An 18514-nucleotide genomic window follows, 5' to 3' on the forward strand; every position below is an offset into this window, starting at 1 on the left:
GGATAACTTTTCATACTTAATCTGACATGTGGACTTCTTAAGAACTAAATTTACTAGAGGAAATGGATTCACCTTAGTAGTGAACTAAGAAAAGATAGCCAATTTCTTGATACTCTTTCATGGCTTGCAAATATTCTCATCTAAATGATGCATTTTTTTTGTAATCTATTGGAGTTCTCTGCTGTGTTCCCTTGTGTTTTTCCTGATGGATCTCATTACAGTGTTCCAGCTACATTTTTAGTAATGCAGAGACTTTGTTGTGCTCTAGAATGTTAGTTTGTGTGCTGCTACATCATGATCTGCTTTCTCTTGTTCTTAGACTACATTTAGTGTTACTGTTTTCCCTCATTTTTGGGGCTTTTTGTAACAATATGTTGCTCTCTTTTTTTCTTTTCCCCCTGGATCCCTTAAGAATTTTTTTCCTAAATCTCTACCTCTTACTTTCCCATGTTGGTGGGTTTTTGAAAATATTTAACTCTTGTTAGTGTTGTGGCTGGACAAGAAATCACATTGCAAAAAAGGATATATATTACTACTCCTTGAAGGCTTCTGGTGGTATATCTTCCACCTTCCATGTTTTTATTCATTGAGTGTGCACAATGAGTGTTTCTTCAATAAAACTGTTCGGATTCTGTGCTTCAATTGACATGCATTGCTCTAAAAAATTGTATAAATTCAATTTTCTTCATGCAGTCACTTTGAATTGCTGTCAAAGTATTGTGTGGCAGGACTCTACATAGTAAACTCATATGCTTCTTAATCGGTGTTTCGGTTTCGTAATTTCCCCTCCCCCACACATTTCTTACTGATCCTTTATTTGTTTCATAAAGGTTTTAGCTCCTAAGTGCTGCCATTCTCTAGTAAGGCTGTTTGGGTACTACATGTAGCAGTCAGCTTTATGTGCTCATTTTTTGCTTTCTTTGCTCAAGGTTTGCTTTCTTTGCTGTCTTCTGGCTGCTGTTTTGGCTTGCACTGCATTGTCAGCTAACACTGTTCTCTTGTTTCCTTTCTTTTGCACCTTGTTGAGAAAGTTGTCAGTTGTCCTTACAGGAACAGCACCTGGGCCTTGTGTCTAGATTCTAGCTTAATTTATTAAATGTGCTTTCTGATTTTTATCAAGCTGGGCAAATGCTAGACTCTCTCTTGTTGCTTGCATCTGTGTTTTACATGAAAAAAAGTTTTGACACTACAGCATCAGCTTTAAATGTTAAATGATAATGAATACAGTAGCCTCTCTCATTGTTACTTCCAAAATTCGGCCAAGTATTTGCATTGTTTTGGGGGAGTGAGGGAATGAAACGTGTAAGGGAATGGGATGATACCACAAATACAAGGGATGAATTGTAATTCCCTAAATGACTTTGCTGAGTCTTTCCCTCCCAGGTAAACCTGGGCAATAAATGATCATATGTAGGTAAAGGGCAGACTTTGTGATCTATTCCAGACATGATTGGAAGCATACAGACTTGAGATTGCCGTGGTGCAGCTGAAATGCCAGACTCGTGTCCCAAGAGCTGAGTGCCCTGTTTGGTGTGAGTGTGGCTAGGTGACACGGCTGCTGAAAGCTGCAGCAATGACAGCTTGGCCAGCGTTCAGCTGTATGAAATGCCAGAGTGGGAAGGGTGAAATGTTAGTACCAGCTTTGGGTTACTGCCACAATGTTTTCTGCTACACTGCAAAGACTCCAGCTTCCTAGAGGAATGCTTTGTTGTCTTCTGCCACATGGCCATGAGGATATCTGACAATGAAGTGTAGCCTGAAACTATGTCATCAAGTATTTTAAAACTTGTATTTCTCTGTATGCAGACCAGTTTAAAGGCAGTTTGTAGTATAGGATCTGTGCATTGATGTTGTGTAAGAATTTCTGAGCAGAGATTCTGTAAATGCCATTAGAAGTGGCTCATAAGCTTTTTTATTGCAAACTATATTATTTGTTGTCCAACCTCTTTCCTTAGTTAAGTCCTCATTCTTGTGGTGGTCATTGTCATTGTAAAACCCCTCTGCTTTGGAAGCAAAAGGACAGTTTGTAAAATCTGTTTGGAGGGAGAAGACTGAGGTTTTTTTTAAGCCTTGGCTTCAAATCACATATGGCTGCTCATGTTGTTGCTGCTGAGCAGATGCTGGGTATTTCCAATCTGTTGTAAATCTGTTGGAAACAATAAAAGAGGGTCATTACAGTCCTGTAAAAAGGAGGAAAATGAGAGGGAGAAGAGATGTTTGTTCCTGTGCTATGAATTACTTAAATTGCATTCCCGGGGAAATCTGGTGTGTGACAGCCAGGGAGTGATAGAGTTTGGTTTCAGCAGTAACAGCAATAACAACACTGTACATTATAGCATTCTTCACATAACTCAAGGCTTCCAAAGAGATTTTGTGCATGTGTTAAGTGATACTTAAACCTCTGTAGTGCAGAATGTGTGAATCAGCCCAGTGAAGTTTAAAAAATACTTGTGTTTCTATTCATAGAACAAATTATGCCAATGTGAACCAGGAGGCAACAGAATATTTGGGCTATTATAAAATGGCACGGCCAAGGTTTTGCCACTCCCATCCCTTCTGAAAAATCCAGGCTGACACAAAACCTGCCTTTGTTCTTTGTTTGTGAAATTTCATTGGTTTTAATGTATAGGTGACTTAAACTTCATTTATAGAGCTAATTTGATAAGACTGAATGGTCTGAGCAAGATCTTGCTATATGATTTAAAAGGTTTCAGTAATTGGTGAATTTACTAATAACTTAATTCACCTTTAATGTTAGAATTAATCAGTTTAAATACAGGACCTTGAGAACGTAATTTTCAATTTTCATACACTGGGTCTTCAGTAGGTTTTATGCAAACATAGGATAAGCATCCACATAAAATATATTTTTATTTGGGCACTTCAAAGTATAGATATTTGTTAATATGTAGCTACTCCAAAATGCTTCAAATAAATATTAGTGCTCAGTAAGGATTGTGTCAAGTGGAAACTCATGCCAGCTTATTGCTGTTAAGGTTTGTGGTTTGAGAGATGGTTGACACTTTCATCAGTGGAAGGAACAAGAGGAACTTCTCAAGGAGTACCAGAGAATCACCAAAGAATTTTGTGTACAGTGGACCTGCAGCTAGAGCCGATTTAACTGACCCAATTTTTGATATTCCATTTTGTCCCTCCCCTCAAGTTTTATACCACCTGGGACAGCTTCAGTAATGCTCAGTGGGAAATAAAACTGGAGCTTTTGCTAGACCCGCTTGAATTATTTAGCAGCCAAGTTCAAAGCTACTTTGGTGTGAAACTTCCATCCCTACAAATATGTTTCTGATGTTCTGGTTACTCTCCTGCTCTGCTTTACTCCAGCTGTCTTGCATTGCTCTTCCTTTCTACCCTGTCCTAAGGCTCTGGGGTGAGGGCTGGGCACACAGGATGGTGGGGGAGAGATGCTCAAGGCACAAATTGCTCTCATCTCTTGCACATTGCAAATCCTCGAGGGGATGGTCTGCACCTGGGTGCCAGGTGTGTAGGATCCCAGAGGGGAGAAGACAGAGCAAGATGATCCCTAGTGGAAGTGTTGTAAGGCAGGAGAATTGGAAAGCCAGAGCCCATCTGTCAGTATTGAATGCAAACGCTGCTGTCTCTTGTTATTGCCTCCAGCGTGGAAAGGACTTAGGATACTGTTTCACTTAAAAGTGAGGGATGTCAGGCATGCAAGTCTGGTGTGTGGTCAAAGCTGAGATGATGTTTAATATCTCTGCATGTGCTGCTCCATGCTGCAAGCAACAAGATGGTCACGTGCTGTTCTGTACCAAGTGTGCATGGTCACCTCTAGTGAGTGTGGAATATGGTTCAAAACCAGTGGTTTTGATAAATAATAAAAAATCTAAATTTTGAGAAATAATAATATAAATGGTTCCTGTGGAGGATACAGCCTTAAGTTTGCCAGTCTAACCAATTGAAGATGTCTGTTTCAAAGTGGGACAACTTATGCTGTGGTTTATGTACTTAAGTCAGGAGGAGACCCCCTAGATATCACATCCCACTCTGTACAGAACTTATCAAACTCATATCTGTATGTTAATTTGCTGATAGCTGGAAATTCAAATAAAAGCTTTCTCTTAGCTAGTTTCTACCCACTTGTTTTTGTTTAGCTAACAGGGCTGCCTGTTAGCAAAACCTTGTAAGCATTTTGCTGTCAGCAGCTCTGCATGGAGAGGAATCTTAGATTAACAGAGTGCTCCAGGAACATTTTGTGGTATGCAGGGATAGTACATTGTGCAGAACTTCAATACATCTGTAACAGTAATTGGTTTTCAGAGGTGGGTCCTAATGCTGCACATCCTTTTGCTCAAGGTTTTGCTGATTTTAATGAGGATTCAGTTCATCAATGGTCTTCAGTACTTATATTTGTATTTTTTCAGTGATAATTTGGCTGGTAAGGGAGGCAATTTGCTTTGGAGTGCATCTGCAAAGAATCTATTGCAAAAGGAAAAAACAACCGAGGAAAAAGGAATTGTTTTGGTTGCTGAATAGAATGATCTTTAACAGCATGGGCATTGACATTTGAAAGAAATAAACATACTTTCTTTTTCCAAATGGCTGCTCTTTATAAAAATGGCTCACTTGTTAGTTCACTGTCTTAAAAGATAAAAAGGAAATGTTGCTTATCTGTCTGGCTTGGTTGATGGGTCAATTGCAAATATTCCAATTGGAACTGGAGGAGGAAGGCAAATCATTCTTGTCAAGGGTGCTTTAATTTTTTAAAGGTGCTCAAGCTTTCCAGATGTAATTTTTTTTTTCCATCCAGGTACAAATATGAGATCAATATCAGCATCCTGGAATGTCATACTGTATTCCTTGACTTTCTAAATTTCACTTGCTGAGAAAACCAGGCAGACCTTCCCACTAATTAATAAATCACTAGGATTAAATGGTGCAGTAAGAAAAGTAGCAGAAAGAAAATAAGTTGACTGTTCAGTGGATTTGTAATACTGGAATGTTTTGTTTCTCTCCAACAGTAGGAAATTGCTACACCCACAAAAGGTCTATAATTTAGTGTGTTCTGTTAGTAACCACATCGTTCCCATCAAGTGGAATCTAGAAACCTGTTACTGCAAAAAAAGCCAAGGAAAATTGTCATGTCACCATGGATCTAATCATTATTTTTACTACAGTAAAGCTTCTCAACCCTGCCATGGAGAGCATCCAAACCCTGGGAACTGCCACGTGCCATGCTGACCCTTTCATGAGTAATGAATGTTGGACAACCTTTGGTAACTGCAGTGACTACCTAAAATAGTGGGATAAAGCCCATTTAAGTTAAGACAAGGTCAAGCATTATTTATGTAAAGGAGTGAAATACAGTGTTCTCATGTACTTTAAAAGACAAGTAGAATAATAAGAATTTGACAGTCAATTCAGAGTTTATAGCAGGGATGGAATAACCCTGCAGTGTCTTTATACTTCTGCTGGGAACAAAAGGAAAAGCTATGTGGATTAACTTCAAGATTTAATAAGGCAACTGGAGAGAGTAGCCTGTTTTATTCCTGAACTCTGGAGCACCTGAGAGCACTCTTCCTCTGTTCCTCTGCTGGAGAAGGAAAAAAAGGCATCTTTTATCAAGAAAAATCTTATTTCTCAGGTGGGGAAAAAAGCAACTACATGCACTCATACTTGAGGTTGCAGTGGCTGTGATCTTTTCAGAGACCTAGAGAAGACATTACTCATTTTGTCATGATGAGCTTGTTTCTGAACTGCGGTTTGTACTGCAGTTCCTTAAATGCTTTTGAATCCTGTGGAGAGAATGTTGCTGCAGGGTAAAGTTCAAACAAAATTCTCTGGTAAAGGATGATGGTCTAAAAACATCAAGAAATTATGTAGATAAGAGTGAGAAGGCAAAGAAGGATGGGAATTTGGTAGCCAAAGTGATCCAGCGAGGCTGAGTAGAGTTTAGAGGATCCCTGCCTAACTTCAGAAAGTGAATCAAGCCTTAAGCCAAACTACACGGTCACATCTCTGGGTAAAAACGAAGCACATGGGTCCTTTGGGAAAGGACATCATCCTTAGGGAAATACTTGGACTGCCACTTACTAATTGAAATAATGGATTTACTCAATGAGCACAGTGAGGTATTGGTAAAAGATGGGGAATGTTTGCATTTGCAGGCAACATGGAAGTCATGCTGAAGCTGCCATAAGGGAAGTAGTGTGCCATTTCCCTATGTGTAAGTTCTAGCACTGTTTTTCCATTTGTGTTTATTTTTTCCCCCTTAATAACCAGTCCTGCTCTGTACAGACTGAGTGTTTTTTGCCCATTGAGATGTTCTGCTGAAGGATGGGGATCCAAACACTTGGAGTAATTTATCAAGGCAACCTCAAATGCCTACAGTCAGCTAGCACTAGTGCTGGGTCTCCTGATGATGGTCTGCTCAGAGTATCACAAGTACTGGATGCTTCCTAAACTACTTACTGAATTGGTTGCTTGATCTTTTTAGCAGGAATCCTATTGTTTAATTGGTAGAATTGAGTCACAGAAACTATTTCCTGTCTAATAAAGACAGTGTCCCAAATTATCCTAAATATTGCATAAATTTTCTATCAAAATTTTTTATTGAGAATGAAAATCTGAGATTTTGATATTTTTTTTTCCTTTGAAATGAATTTAAAATTGTTAGATCTGATTCTCTCATTAAGCATTCTTGGCAAAATAACAAGTCCTCAAAAGCTCTGGAAGCCATAGCCCAATGGGACTCTGAATTGCATTTCCATCCTCAAAAAGACTGTTGGAAAGATAACTGTGTGGGAAGTGATCCACTGCAGGGAACAGTCATGTCCTGGCAGCAAGGATGGACCAGATGACCTAATTTATCTTTTCCACTGAAGTTGTCTGATTCCTCAACTTGTCATGCAATCACATGACTGACAACAAGGATAAAAAAATGTGGAAAGTACATCTCCCAGTGAAACAAATCCTGTAATTCTTGATTCCATCATCTTGCAAGCACTGATAATTGAATGCCATAGAGTCCTATATCATTATGTTGGTGTTTTAGATGCAACCCTTAAACCTGACTTGCAATCTGCTCTGTCTGGAATCCAGCCCTGCTTCCTCAGCTGCATGAGACATCTGCTTGGTGCAGTTGATGTGTGAATAGAAGCAAGGCTTGAGAAGAAGGGCTCAAAAAAGGAGTTGCAGGAATGATATACTCTATTGCCCTGTTTTCATGTTACCCCATACAACTCATCTACAAGACTTTGGAAGTGCAGCACTGTGCTGGCTACTTCTCTATTATCATACCTTGTATCCATATGACATGAGCTTGCTGAGCCAAAGTCTGCAGTTGGTTAGATTGGCCTTAAGATGGCTTTTTTTGCAGCTGTTTATAAATCAGCCATGACCTGGTTATCATGATCCAAAAGGAGACTTTTTCTTCTTTGTTTTTTTCTTCCTTTCCCATCAATTGGTGCTTCTTGCTGGCTGAACAGGCTACCTGTTCTCCCTGAGTGAGGTAGCCCAAGGTCTTGTAGTGCCAGATCTTATCTGCAATATGAAGACTTTTAGAATCAGCATTTAGATTATTATCAAGGGTTAAATCTTTGAAATACATTTTGTTAACATAACCTCATGCTGCACAGTTTATACATGGAATCTTATTCCCACTTGGTGCATCCCATCTGTAATTGCTCTCCATTATTCACATCATACCTACAAACAGAACCAAACACAAAGGGCAAGGACCTTCCTGACTGTAGCATTAAGATGATAATGGATTACAAGAATGCACTTACAAACACCTCCATCTGGGGGCAGAAGTGAGGGTGTACAAGATAAAGAACTTTAAAAAGCAGAATACACAGACCAATAAAACACTTTGCTGTTTTGATGCAAACTACATAAAACCCCTGTACTGTCTGAAAGAGGATGTTTATCCTTGAGATCCTTCACAACTCTGATTTGCAATTACTAGATGGATGCTCATCTAGCCAGCTGAGATACAGGAGGAGCTTTCCTCTCAGAACCACTTTGGAAGAACTGTGGAAGGGTTGATTTTCTCCTCAGTAAGAGAAAGTGGAGTAGAGTGCTTCTTGCTAGAACGAAGAAAGAAGAAGCTTCTTGCTTCTTGTATGTCACATACTTTCTATTACTGCAGAAATCAAGAACCTCTGCAATGCCCAGTCTCTCCTGACCTCTTCTTGTACCTTATTTTTTTAATAGTTGTGGCTTTCAATCTGGTTTTTTTAGGTATTTTGGGTTAGAGGATGTTAAAAACCTATCTTTTAGCTTAAGTTTATTGACTACATATTTTATGGGGCCTTCTGAAGTAGATGTCTATTACAGACTTGTATGTACAAGATAGGACAAGTCCTGTACTCCTTTGGCCCTGGTAATCTGTTCTTTCCTACTCATGTAGCCCAAAGGAGCACTCTCTCCACCCTACCACCTGTGGGGCCAGAGGCATGGACAAGATACAGGGATGTCAATAGTTTTCCATGCCCTGCATTCTTCTTCTAAAGTATTTTCCTGTGCAAAGCAATCCCAATTTCTAAAACAATGAGAAAAAATCTCCAACCTCTCAAGAAAGATAAATAAATACATGTGTATTATAAAAATATCATTGGTTAATAAGAAAAATACTGTGCTAATGAAGAAATTTTAACATTTAGAAATGAGGAGTGTCTGACTACTGAGGGACCTTTGTGGAAGGAATGAGCAAAAGTTAAAACATCTTACATTTAACAGCATATTTCCTGTCTGTTCCTGCTTGTTTTTTCCCTTGACTTCTGAAGCTTTCTGATGTTTTCCTTTTCCAATTGGAATAAAGAGATTGCTGCTGTTCAGGGAAACTGCCTCAGAGACCTGCTCCACTGAAACAAAAGCAACTGATAGATGCAGTTTGATGTATTTGTGTTTGGTTTTCTTCCTTGTCACTCAGCTTTCATATCCATTTGCACCCACCCACTCCCAAACTCCTGTTTGCTATTAGTAATTTGTTTACTTGCCTAATTTCAAAGATCTTTACTTTAAAAACTCTACATATTGCTTCCCAGTGTTGTGGGACAAAATGTATCAGTCTGACCCTTACAAATAACAGCAATCCAAAGGCTGTGCTGATTCATACTCCCTGCCAGTGATGTCTGAAGAAGATTTTCATTAAAGGGGAGTTGCTGGGGTACAAAGCTCCAGTGGCAGCCTGTCCTCCTGGGCCATGTCTCCTGTGCTGACAAGCAGTTGCTGCACTGTCTATATGCTCTGGAGGATCCCTCTGAGGTCACAGTTATGCAGTCAATTTAGCCCAACACAAGTCCATCCTGCCTTTGAAATCTTCTGTGTCTCATCTCTGCTTGTCCCTAGTGCCTCTCTTAGGCTGGCATCAGACAGCCTGAATGCCAAACTACATGGAGGGATGGACACCTTTCCCTTCTCCCTCCCCTGCCCACATGCTGACCCTCAGGAAGGGAAATGCACGGGAGGAGAGGCCAGGAGCACTCCTCCTCCCCATGGCAATGCAAATTAGGATGGGTGACGTGGCAACATAACAAAAATCACAGGCACAAGGAGTTTAACATCTCTTCTTGTCAGACTCAAGGCAGGTTTATTTGTCTATTTTGCACTGTATTCTGGGTCTGGTCTTGTAATGTTTATGGTTGGCTCAAAGTGAGTGACACCAGATTCTCACTCATTAGGGTGCATGATCAAAGTCTCTTTAGGAGTAATATCTTCCAGCAATGAAAGCTCCTGAGTCTCAAACTGCACAAAAAGAAGAGTTGTAAATAAAAGACAAAAATTAAGATCTCCACCTAGGAAAGAAGCTTGGTATCCTTAGCAGAAGTGCCAATCCATATGACACCCCAGCAGAACACAGGCATGGTCAGCAAACCTGTTTTACTGCAATTTCAGGTGTTCTGCATCATCCAATTTCTTTCTACCTTCACAAGTTGGGCTTAAGGGTAAGAACAAATTCAAGCATCAAAAGGCAAACCTTGTTTACAGTCCTCCTCTGCTTTATTGTGTGGGAGGCTGTTTCTGTACTGTTCCAGAATGAAATGTCCTGGTAGTGACGCCTGTTATCAAGGAAACAGGAGAATATGGGATTAATGCAAGAAACAAGATGAGCTGATAATTAACCACAGAAAATTAGTTCACTAAAGAAGTTTAACTCATTAAAATGAAACAATCTAGAGCAAGACTCCTATTTCTTTCAACTGAGAAGTGGATTTGGAATCCTCTCTCTAAAATTATAACCTAAAAAATACACCATATTCAGGAGAATTAAAAGGTGGAAAAATAATGAATAATGCACCAAATAGTTTCAGTTGTGCTAGTGTGTGTATACTGAAATATATATTTTATTTATAAGTACTTATATATGCATATTTAAATGTATTTATATATATTTTTATATTTATGAGAATTGACAATTTAACCATGTCTGCTTGCAGACAACTGGCTCATTTGATGTTGGAAATTAGTTATAATCAGATGCTAACAACTTTTGGTTACTAAGGACCTAGGCTGACCCCACGCCAGTAACCACACATCATTAGCTGTGAGTTTGCAGTCCTGTGAGCCACGGCTGCCTTTGCATGACTTGGATTTCTGGACTCAAATGGGGACATAAAAATGTTGTTAAAATTTTGTACTAAATACATTAGTTTAATTATGGTGTCTTGGTTGAAACTGTTTAGAAACCACATTTATGTAGTCATGTTGTCTGGAAAAAACATAAATAAAATCTAAATCCTTAGAGATAAACTCCTCTTTTCTGGGTGTTTTTGTATACAGGTAAGAACAGCAGTTTACTTATTAATTAAACTTTTAAAATAGCTCATTTGAATATGGTTTAAGTTATGATAGGAAATACTAGAAACTTGCACAGTAAAACAGCAATATAAAAGCAATCAACTCATACAAAATAAAAAAACTGCTTAGATTTACTTACTACCATATATGCAGTATCTTTGCATTAATAGGAGCAAGATAAGTAATATACATTTAAGGATCTTGCAAAACATCTCACACTTAAACTGTTTTTCTACATTGCATAAATTACACACACACATTTATAAATTGCAGCTGTTTGTTTATGGCTCCATACTTTACTGATTATGATTTTTTATAGCTTAACATCATGCCTCCATTGCTCTTATCATTACACAATGCTGTCAGCTACTAACAGGGCAAATATTTTAATAAAAGCAGCTTAGTGTCAATAATGCTTTAGAGTCATAAAACCATTAAGGCTGGAAGGGACCTATGGAAATTACATGGTTCATATCTCCTCTCAGAGCAAGTCCAACTTCAAAGTTACAGGTTCCTCAGGGCGTGTCTTTCAAGCACACATAATGCTAAATCATCCCAATACTCTGCATAGCATTAAATGCATTCATGCAGTCAGTTGTTCTCAGTAATCCATTAACAAATACATTAAAGTTACCCTGTGTTAAAACTAGTCACTATACTTATTTAATCTTACATAAACAACAGTGTTGCAGGGGTTTTTTTCTCTCAAGTCCTTAATTTCTTTTATTTTTATACTATCTTTTTTTATTTTAGACCCCTTATTGCAGAGTCATTAAGTACAATATAATTGTATAGTCAGTGGTGGTTTTATTCTTGGGGAACTACCATTGCATTCTGGAGATTGGGGCTTTAGACTATTTCTTAGATACTCAGAAAGCCAATAATCTGTATTCTCAGGGGAAAAAGACATGGATTTGTATCAGCTGTGGTAAGTGAGAAAACCTGTCCAACAGCAGCACACTAAAATTCAACTGGTTTAATTTTGTTCTAATCACTTTAGTGTCATAAAAGACCCTGAAAATGATGTTTTCAATAATTTCAGTATAATTGCCTCAAAACCAGCAGCAATGCATCCTTGTTTACACTGGCTCCAGCAATGTTTTCATCAAAACACACAGAAGAACTGACTTTTGACAAAAAGGATGCTTTAATTTGCAGTGGATAATCTGCTTGTTTTACTGATTCTTACTGGGAAATGACTCCTCTAGCAAGGCTCTGGCACAGACATCTGATCAGTCTGTAAACTGGCAAAGGCACCTAATCCAGTCTGTAATCTTGGCAAAGGCACCTAACCAGCCTGTAATCTTGGCAAAGGCACCTAACCCAGTCTGTAACCTGGCAAAGGCACCTAATCCAGTCTGTAATCCTGGCAAAGGCACCTAATCCAGCCTGTAACCTGGCAAAGGCACCAAATCCAGCCTGTAACCTGGCAAAGGCACCTAACCAGTCTGGAACCTGGCAAAGGCACCTAATCCAGTCTGGAACCTGGCAAAGGCACCTAATCCAGCCTGTAATCTTGGCAAAGGCATCTAAGCAGGATGCTGTTACAAGAGTCCAGAGGTTGTGCAGACACTTCTGCTGCCCTTACATGGAAAATGTAAGTGGAGGCCCATGAGATCCCACCACAGGTGTTCACCTGTGTCTCAGTCTTCCCAGTCAGCTTTCTTGGAGGAGTCTTCCAGACAATCCAGAAATCCAACAACTGTAGAGTTTGATTCTGCATAACTATTTATGCCTTCCACTCCTTTTTTTTCTCATGTATTTGTAAACACAAATAAATTTTAAAAACCCAACAAGCCAACAAAATAAACTATAAGTGTACCAAAGAATTCAGTGTGATTAAATTACAAACACAAACAATGACAAACCATATTCAGCATCATTTAACTGGCCAAACTGGAACAGTTTTTGTGAAGCGCAAAGGGAAAAGGAAATAAGAAGAAGGTATCAAGGAGACAAGACCAAGAGCAAAAGCTCTGATAGCACTAAAGAGTTTGGGGGGGGGGGTTTCTCTTAAACTTTTTCTTGGTCACCTTTTGGACCTCCTCATCTTTCATGGCCCTTTTTATCACCTGTTTCAGGCTTCTTCTTTGCCCTGATCCCACGGGTCATCTTTTCTCAGTATCCCAGATAAAACAAGAAAAGTTGCCCAGAGTAAGTTTGATACAGCTGAAGCCTGGTACCCAACCAGCATAGGATCAGAATTAGGTTTTCCCTGTGTGTCTTAGAGATATGAACTTTATCCTTTGAACCACATTCTTGATGATATTTGTCACACATTTCCTTAGCAACTTCAAAAGTGTTTGCGTCCTTTAATTATAGTGCTGTTTACCTACTATCTTAACTAACAGGCATTTGCTCACAACAGACATTTTCTCAAACACTCCCTTTATTATCTTTTTCCCCAAGTGCAAAAAAAAATTACAAAGAGCCATATTAACATCCCTGGTTATATATAAATCAGTATTCTTTTGAGAACAAAAATATCTAAAGAGTAATAAGCAGGTATGAGTTTGTGTCCTAGATTTGCAATAAACTCTGTGCTTGTGCTTTTTGCTTTAGGGACCTTGGAAACTTCTGCCTACCAGTTCTTCACCAATAACACTTTTCTCATGTGTGAGAAACACAAGTTTGGTGTCACTTTTCATTAAAAAATACCGAAGATAATCACTTTAAAATGAGTCTAGCACTGTTTTCAGGTGATTTCCCAGTCCTTTTAAATTGGTGCTTTAAGTCAGCAGGTGTATAATACCTAGAACATTTGGCTCTTGCATTGTATATCTAATATATATCACTGTCTGTGCTCTAGCACTGAAATCTGATTCACACACAGAAAGGTGAGGAAACTTAGAGTCTCTTTAATAGTACCTTAAGTTAGTTACAGTTGAAGTATTTTGGCCAGTGGTTTCCTCACTGTGCCCCATAAGCCACTGGTATGGACTCTACAGAATCATATAAAACATGGTTTTAGGGAGAATTTTAATAATAGGGTGCAATAAGTTTTCAAAGTTGACTACACTCCAGTGGCCCAAACTGTTTGGAGACTCCTGAGCTAGTCTGACATTTGTGATTACAGAATTACCAAAGTGCTCCCAGCTGCCTTATCTGGCAGAGCTGTGTTACCAGGGCAATCTAAGCTGCAGCTCAATGAATAACACAGCCAGCATATTTGCTGAGGACAGGTCTCTCAAGGCTCTCTACCACCACTCCACAGAATATACTTCCAATCAAACCACTGCAGGTAGGCCAGGAGAAGGATGAAGAGCCAGCACAGGTGTAGAAGGGAACGTGCCTTCTAGCAGCACTGTCCTGAAGCAGAAGTGTCTCTTGGAAGTGCCCTTCTCTCTTGACTTCCTGCTGTGTGCCCTGTATCAGATCTGGCTGGTGAGCACATCCCAGAGCAGTGTAATTGGGCAGGGCTGGGGAGTGGCAATTCTATGAGTCACATTTCAAGCACACGGAACTGAAAGCCCTGGAGAGGAGAGAAATGAGGCACCATGAAAATGAGACATCAAAGGCATATAAATAGGAAGACATATTAAAAAAAATGTTGAAATCTCAGCTGATGAGCAGATGACTTGAATCACTCACAGGTCTTAAGCAGTTCAATTGTAGCTCCTTCATCAGAGTTCCATGATGAGGATGGCCAGCCTGGGTCACCTGGGCCCTGACTGTTGGATGAAATACACCAGTGGTGCTCCTGAGCCTGATATCACTAGACTGTCTGCAAGTCCAACACATGTGCAGGCCCATTTTGCAGTGGTGAACTGCTGTCCCAGATGCAGGCTGCTCACAGAGATTTCCTTTTCTTGCTGGAAATAGGTCGTATGTGTGAATTCTGGTCATATGAAGATTTCGACAGTGTTCATAGACCCAAGACATTTGGTGAACTTTTCTTTGTAAAGAAATGATTTAAAAATAAATTCTCTTGGTCTCACTCACATACTAAGGAGAACTATTTTGTCTGAGAAAGAACTGTGAGGACCTGGATCCAGATTGCCTGCTCAGGCACTTACACCTATTCAGAGTGTGAAGTACTTGCTAGCCTGGAGCAGCAATGCTTCACACTCAGATTGCTCAGATATCAGTGAGTTGACAGGGTCAAAAATAAGTAAAGAGAGTGAAACCTCTGAACTTGTTGATACACTAAGGACTGTAGCAGCTCAGCAAAAAACAGCCTGCATTCCTCCAGTTCTGAGGTGAATGGGTTCATTCAGTCAGTGGTGCAATTTAGGGTAACTCTGCCCTGTCCTTCTGCTGCAAAGTCACCAGGTCACTACACGAGATCCTCTTGTCCTGATCTTTCCTCTCTGTTGAGGCTTTCAGATAGTTCCCGGAGGAGCATTAAGACAAGGCACACTTTCTCATTTTACAGAAGGAGAACTGCTGCAAATCCCATCACAGCAATTTTTTCAAGAGCATCTGCTTCTGCAAGAGGCTCGGGACTGCAGTTCTCACTGTGGAACCCAGGGAAAATGCAAGACGTTATTTGGTTGGCTGAGGTATTTATCTCTTTTCAAGCAACTCTCGATGATGCCTCATTCACAAGTGTGGTCTACTACAGCTCTAATTAGGAATAGCAAGAAAAAACTAACACTACATTCCATGTATTCCATTAATTTCTCCATATTTGAAGTATTGCCAAAAAAAAAACCCCAGAAGGCACAAATCCATTCCAGCACAGTCTTTTTCTAGCCCACTCTTTTTCTGTTTCTTTGTAATACAGATGGTACAGAATTCAATACATGAATTTTCCATAGCACATTGAAGTCTCCACTTACACTTAAATCCCATATAGTCAACCTAGCTTGCAAGAGAAAAAAAAACAGGAATACCCTTCAGCTCCTATGCATGAGAATAAATCTCACTTGTGAAGCCACCAAGTACTGATTTCAGTTTGCCCAAAAGAGTTTCATTTATTTCTTTCATACTATGCTAAGCCTAAACAGGAACTCTTCATATGTATCTAAAGACATAGTAAATATACACACACAGAAATGCAGAAGCAAAGCAGACTGCATAAGGTAGAACACCAGCAGATCCTTCCAAACCCAAACATATAACAATTTAATCAGTTAAATGTTTTGGGGTGTTTTACTTTATTTTTTTTACTATGGTAGGTGTCCAGTTGTCCAGCTGACAGGTTTTGCTTAGGCTGCTGGACCATACTGGCAGTCAGCTCCCTCTGCATCTCATACACCAAAATAGTACAGTTGGAGACTGGCCCACATTTCATTACCTTCCACAAGGTCCACATTTGCTGCCTGTATATTAAAAATACTCCTGGAATAATGTCTGGTCCTAATGTCTGATCAAAAATGCTGCCCAGAAGAAACACATTTTACCTTGTGCTTAGATTCTCTTTTCTTCTATTAAATTTCATATCAAAGAAGCTTTTTCCTAGGAGAGAAAAGAGAATCAATAAAAATATCTGATGTCCTCTGAAGAGCAGGAATTGATACCAAAGATGTTAACTTCCACCAGTGTCTGTGCCAGCTGTTGGGTGGGTAAGAGAAATCACCAGGATAGATGTTAAATCATCCGGATGTATTTTAGAACCAGAACACACCAAAACCTGGGAAATTGACATTAGGTCCAGTTCTCTTTTTTTTTTGGGGGGGGGGGGGGTTTGTGGTTTGTTTTGTTTTCTTTTCTTTTTTCACTGTAGCCATGAGTATTACCAAACAATTGCACTGATGAAAAGAAAATCTGATACTGAATAAACAAAGCAAAAAAGTTGATCCTTCAAGCTTAAAAGGAAGTACGCTGCTCTGTGGCATTCACACATATTTGTAAATGTGATCAAGCAGAAGAGAATGTGTCTCTCCATTATACATTGCAAAGTCTTTTCAGGCCAAATTTTGTGAAGTGTGCTCAGTGGAACCTGAAGCCACATGACCTGTTAACATTGATGCTAACAGAACTGTCTAAATTACAAACAGTGATTTAGGATGAGTTTTAAAACTGCATCCTGCTTCCATTTAAAGCAGTGTCACAGCTCTTGTTCTCTCAACAGGGCTGGGATGCCTGTGAAAGTATGAACCATCTTGCCAGAGTGTATCCACAGATGTCTGTAAAGGTGAGAAAGGCATGTGTGAAACTACCCAGGAAATCATAAAGTTAAATGGTTTATATTCATCATCTTGCTGTGGAACACTAAAAAACTCTGGATAGTTCCTGAATGGCTTTGCCAAGGACATCTGGTGAATCTTAAATATCTATGTCCAGTCGTAAGATAATAGTAAGCTTTAAATATGGAAAGGTGTTTTCTGTTTCTCTTAAGATCCCTATTAGGACAAAAGTGTACCAGTCAGATGGCAGAAGTATCTTCATAATTTATGCAAAAACATGTGCCACCTTTCCTAAAAACTGGAAAGGAAGAGATGGAAGACTGGCAGCACCATCTCCTGGCAGATAAAAGAAATAGGGACCACTTTGAATCAGAAGGTAGGGCCCAAGTAATATCTTTGCAGATTTTAAAAAGGCTGAAGCAGGAAGTAACTTCACAAGAGTATATTCCCTCCCTAAGAAGATTAACTTTTATATGCTTCAGGGAAGAAAAGCATTATGTGTTATTATAATTATAGAGAACATATGCTCACAATAATGAAGAACAAATTCAGATTGCTTCTGCCTTTAAAAAGCTCTCTCATGTTAGTCTCTGCTCTCCTTTGTGGTGCAGGAATAGCAGATTTCAAAACTAGCACAGCAGGTAAGTCAGTCCAGTTGCAACATATTTGTGTAGTCCTGGAAGATCACAGAAGACCATAGAAGTTCCTCGAAGCCAGAAAATCTTGGAATATGTATATTTCAAGAATTGTAGCCAAATTTCTGTCTTTCTGAGTAAGTATGGGAAATGTTGGGAAATCGGATCACTAATGTTGAAACGTTGGAAACTCCTGGATCACTTTTGTGGTGTGCTATTTTACATATTTTGAAAGTGACAAAAGGCCACACAGAGCTAAGTAGGGGTGAGGCCTTCAAAGTAATGAAACACTGTATGGGAAAGAAAAACATCTATGGAGATAAAAGAGGAGACTCAGTCAAATGACTTGGTGAAAGACAGACATGGAATAGAAGAGTGGAGGAAAAAGAGGTACGGAATTACAGAAATTTCAGAACTGGTGTGCCTCAGGAGTCCAGATCTCATTTATCAGCAAGAGGAAGACAACCTCAGCAATCAGGTTGAAGTGTACCTGTCTTCTGCCTGTTAACTCTTGCAGACCTGTTCTTGCTGTTAGGTCCCCTGTTCCATGGTATGAAGCAAACAAAAAAACCTCCTTGTGCAACACAAACATGGACGATGTTTTGTTGTTGGGGTTTTTTCCCATGTTTTGGAGGTTATTTCACTTTGGGAAACTCCCAGGTGCTTTTAAAGTTTTGTTTGTTTGTTTTCTTTCTGCAGATGAGCATGAAAGCGGAAGAGATTTATGAATATGTTCATTCCATCCTTCTCCCAAAGTATGAACACCTCTTATAAGTCACTGCACTTCCCAGGACTTTGCCCAACATAGATTCAAAAGCCACACGTGACACAGGTTTCAATAATTCCCATGGGAAAATATGCAGCTTTATGAAGCCTACATCTCCCACATGCGTGGGGAGGAGCTCTGCTTATCTCTTTAGCTCAGAACCAAGATCAGGACTTTTTCCTCAGGGGATCATTTACTCTTCAAACATTCACAAAACAAAGGTAATCCACCATCTTGCTTCAGGGCATGCCAGAGAATCCATCTTC

Source organism: Melozone crissalis, unplaced genomic scaffold (genome assembly GCF_028551555.1).
Source record: "Melozone crissalis strain CALT ecotype California unplaced genomic scaffold, PUWL_Pcris_2 ptg000027l_1, whole genome shotgun sequence".
NCBI lineage: Eukaryota > Metazoa > Chordata > Aves > Passeriformes > Passerellidae > Melozone > Melozone crissalis.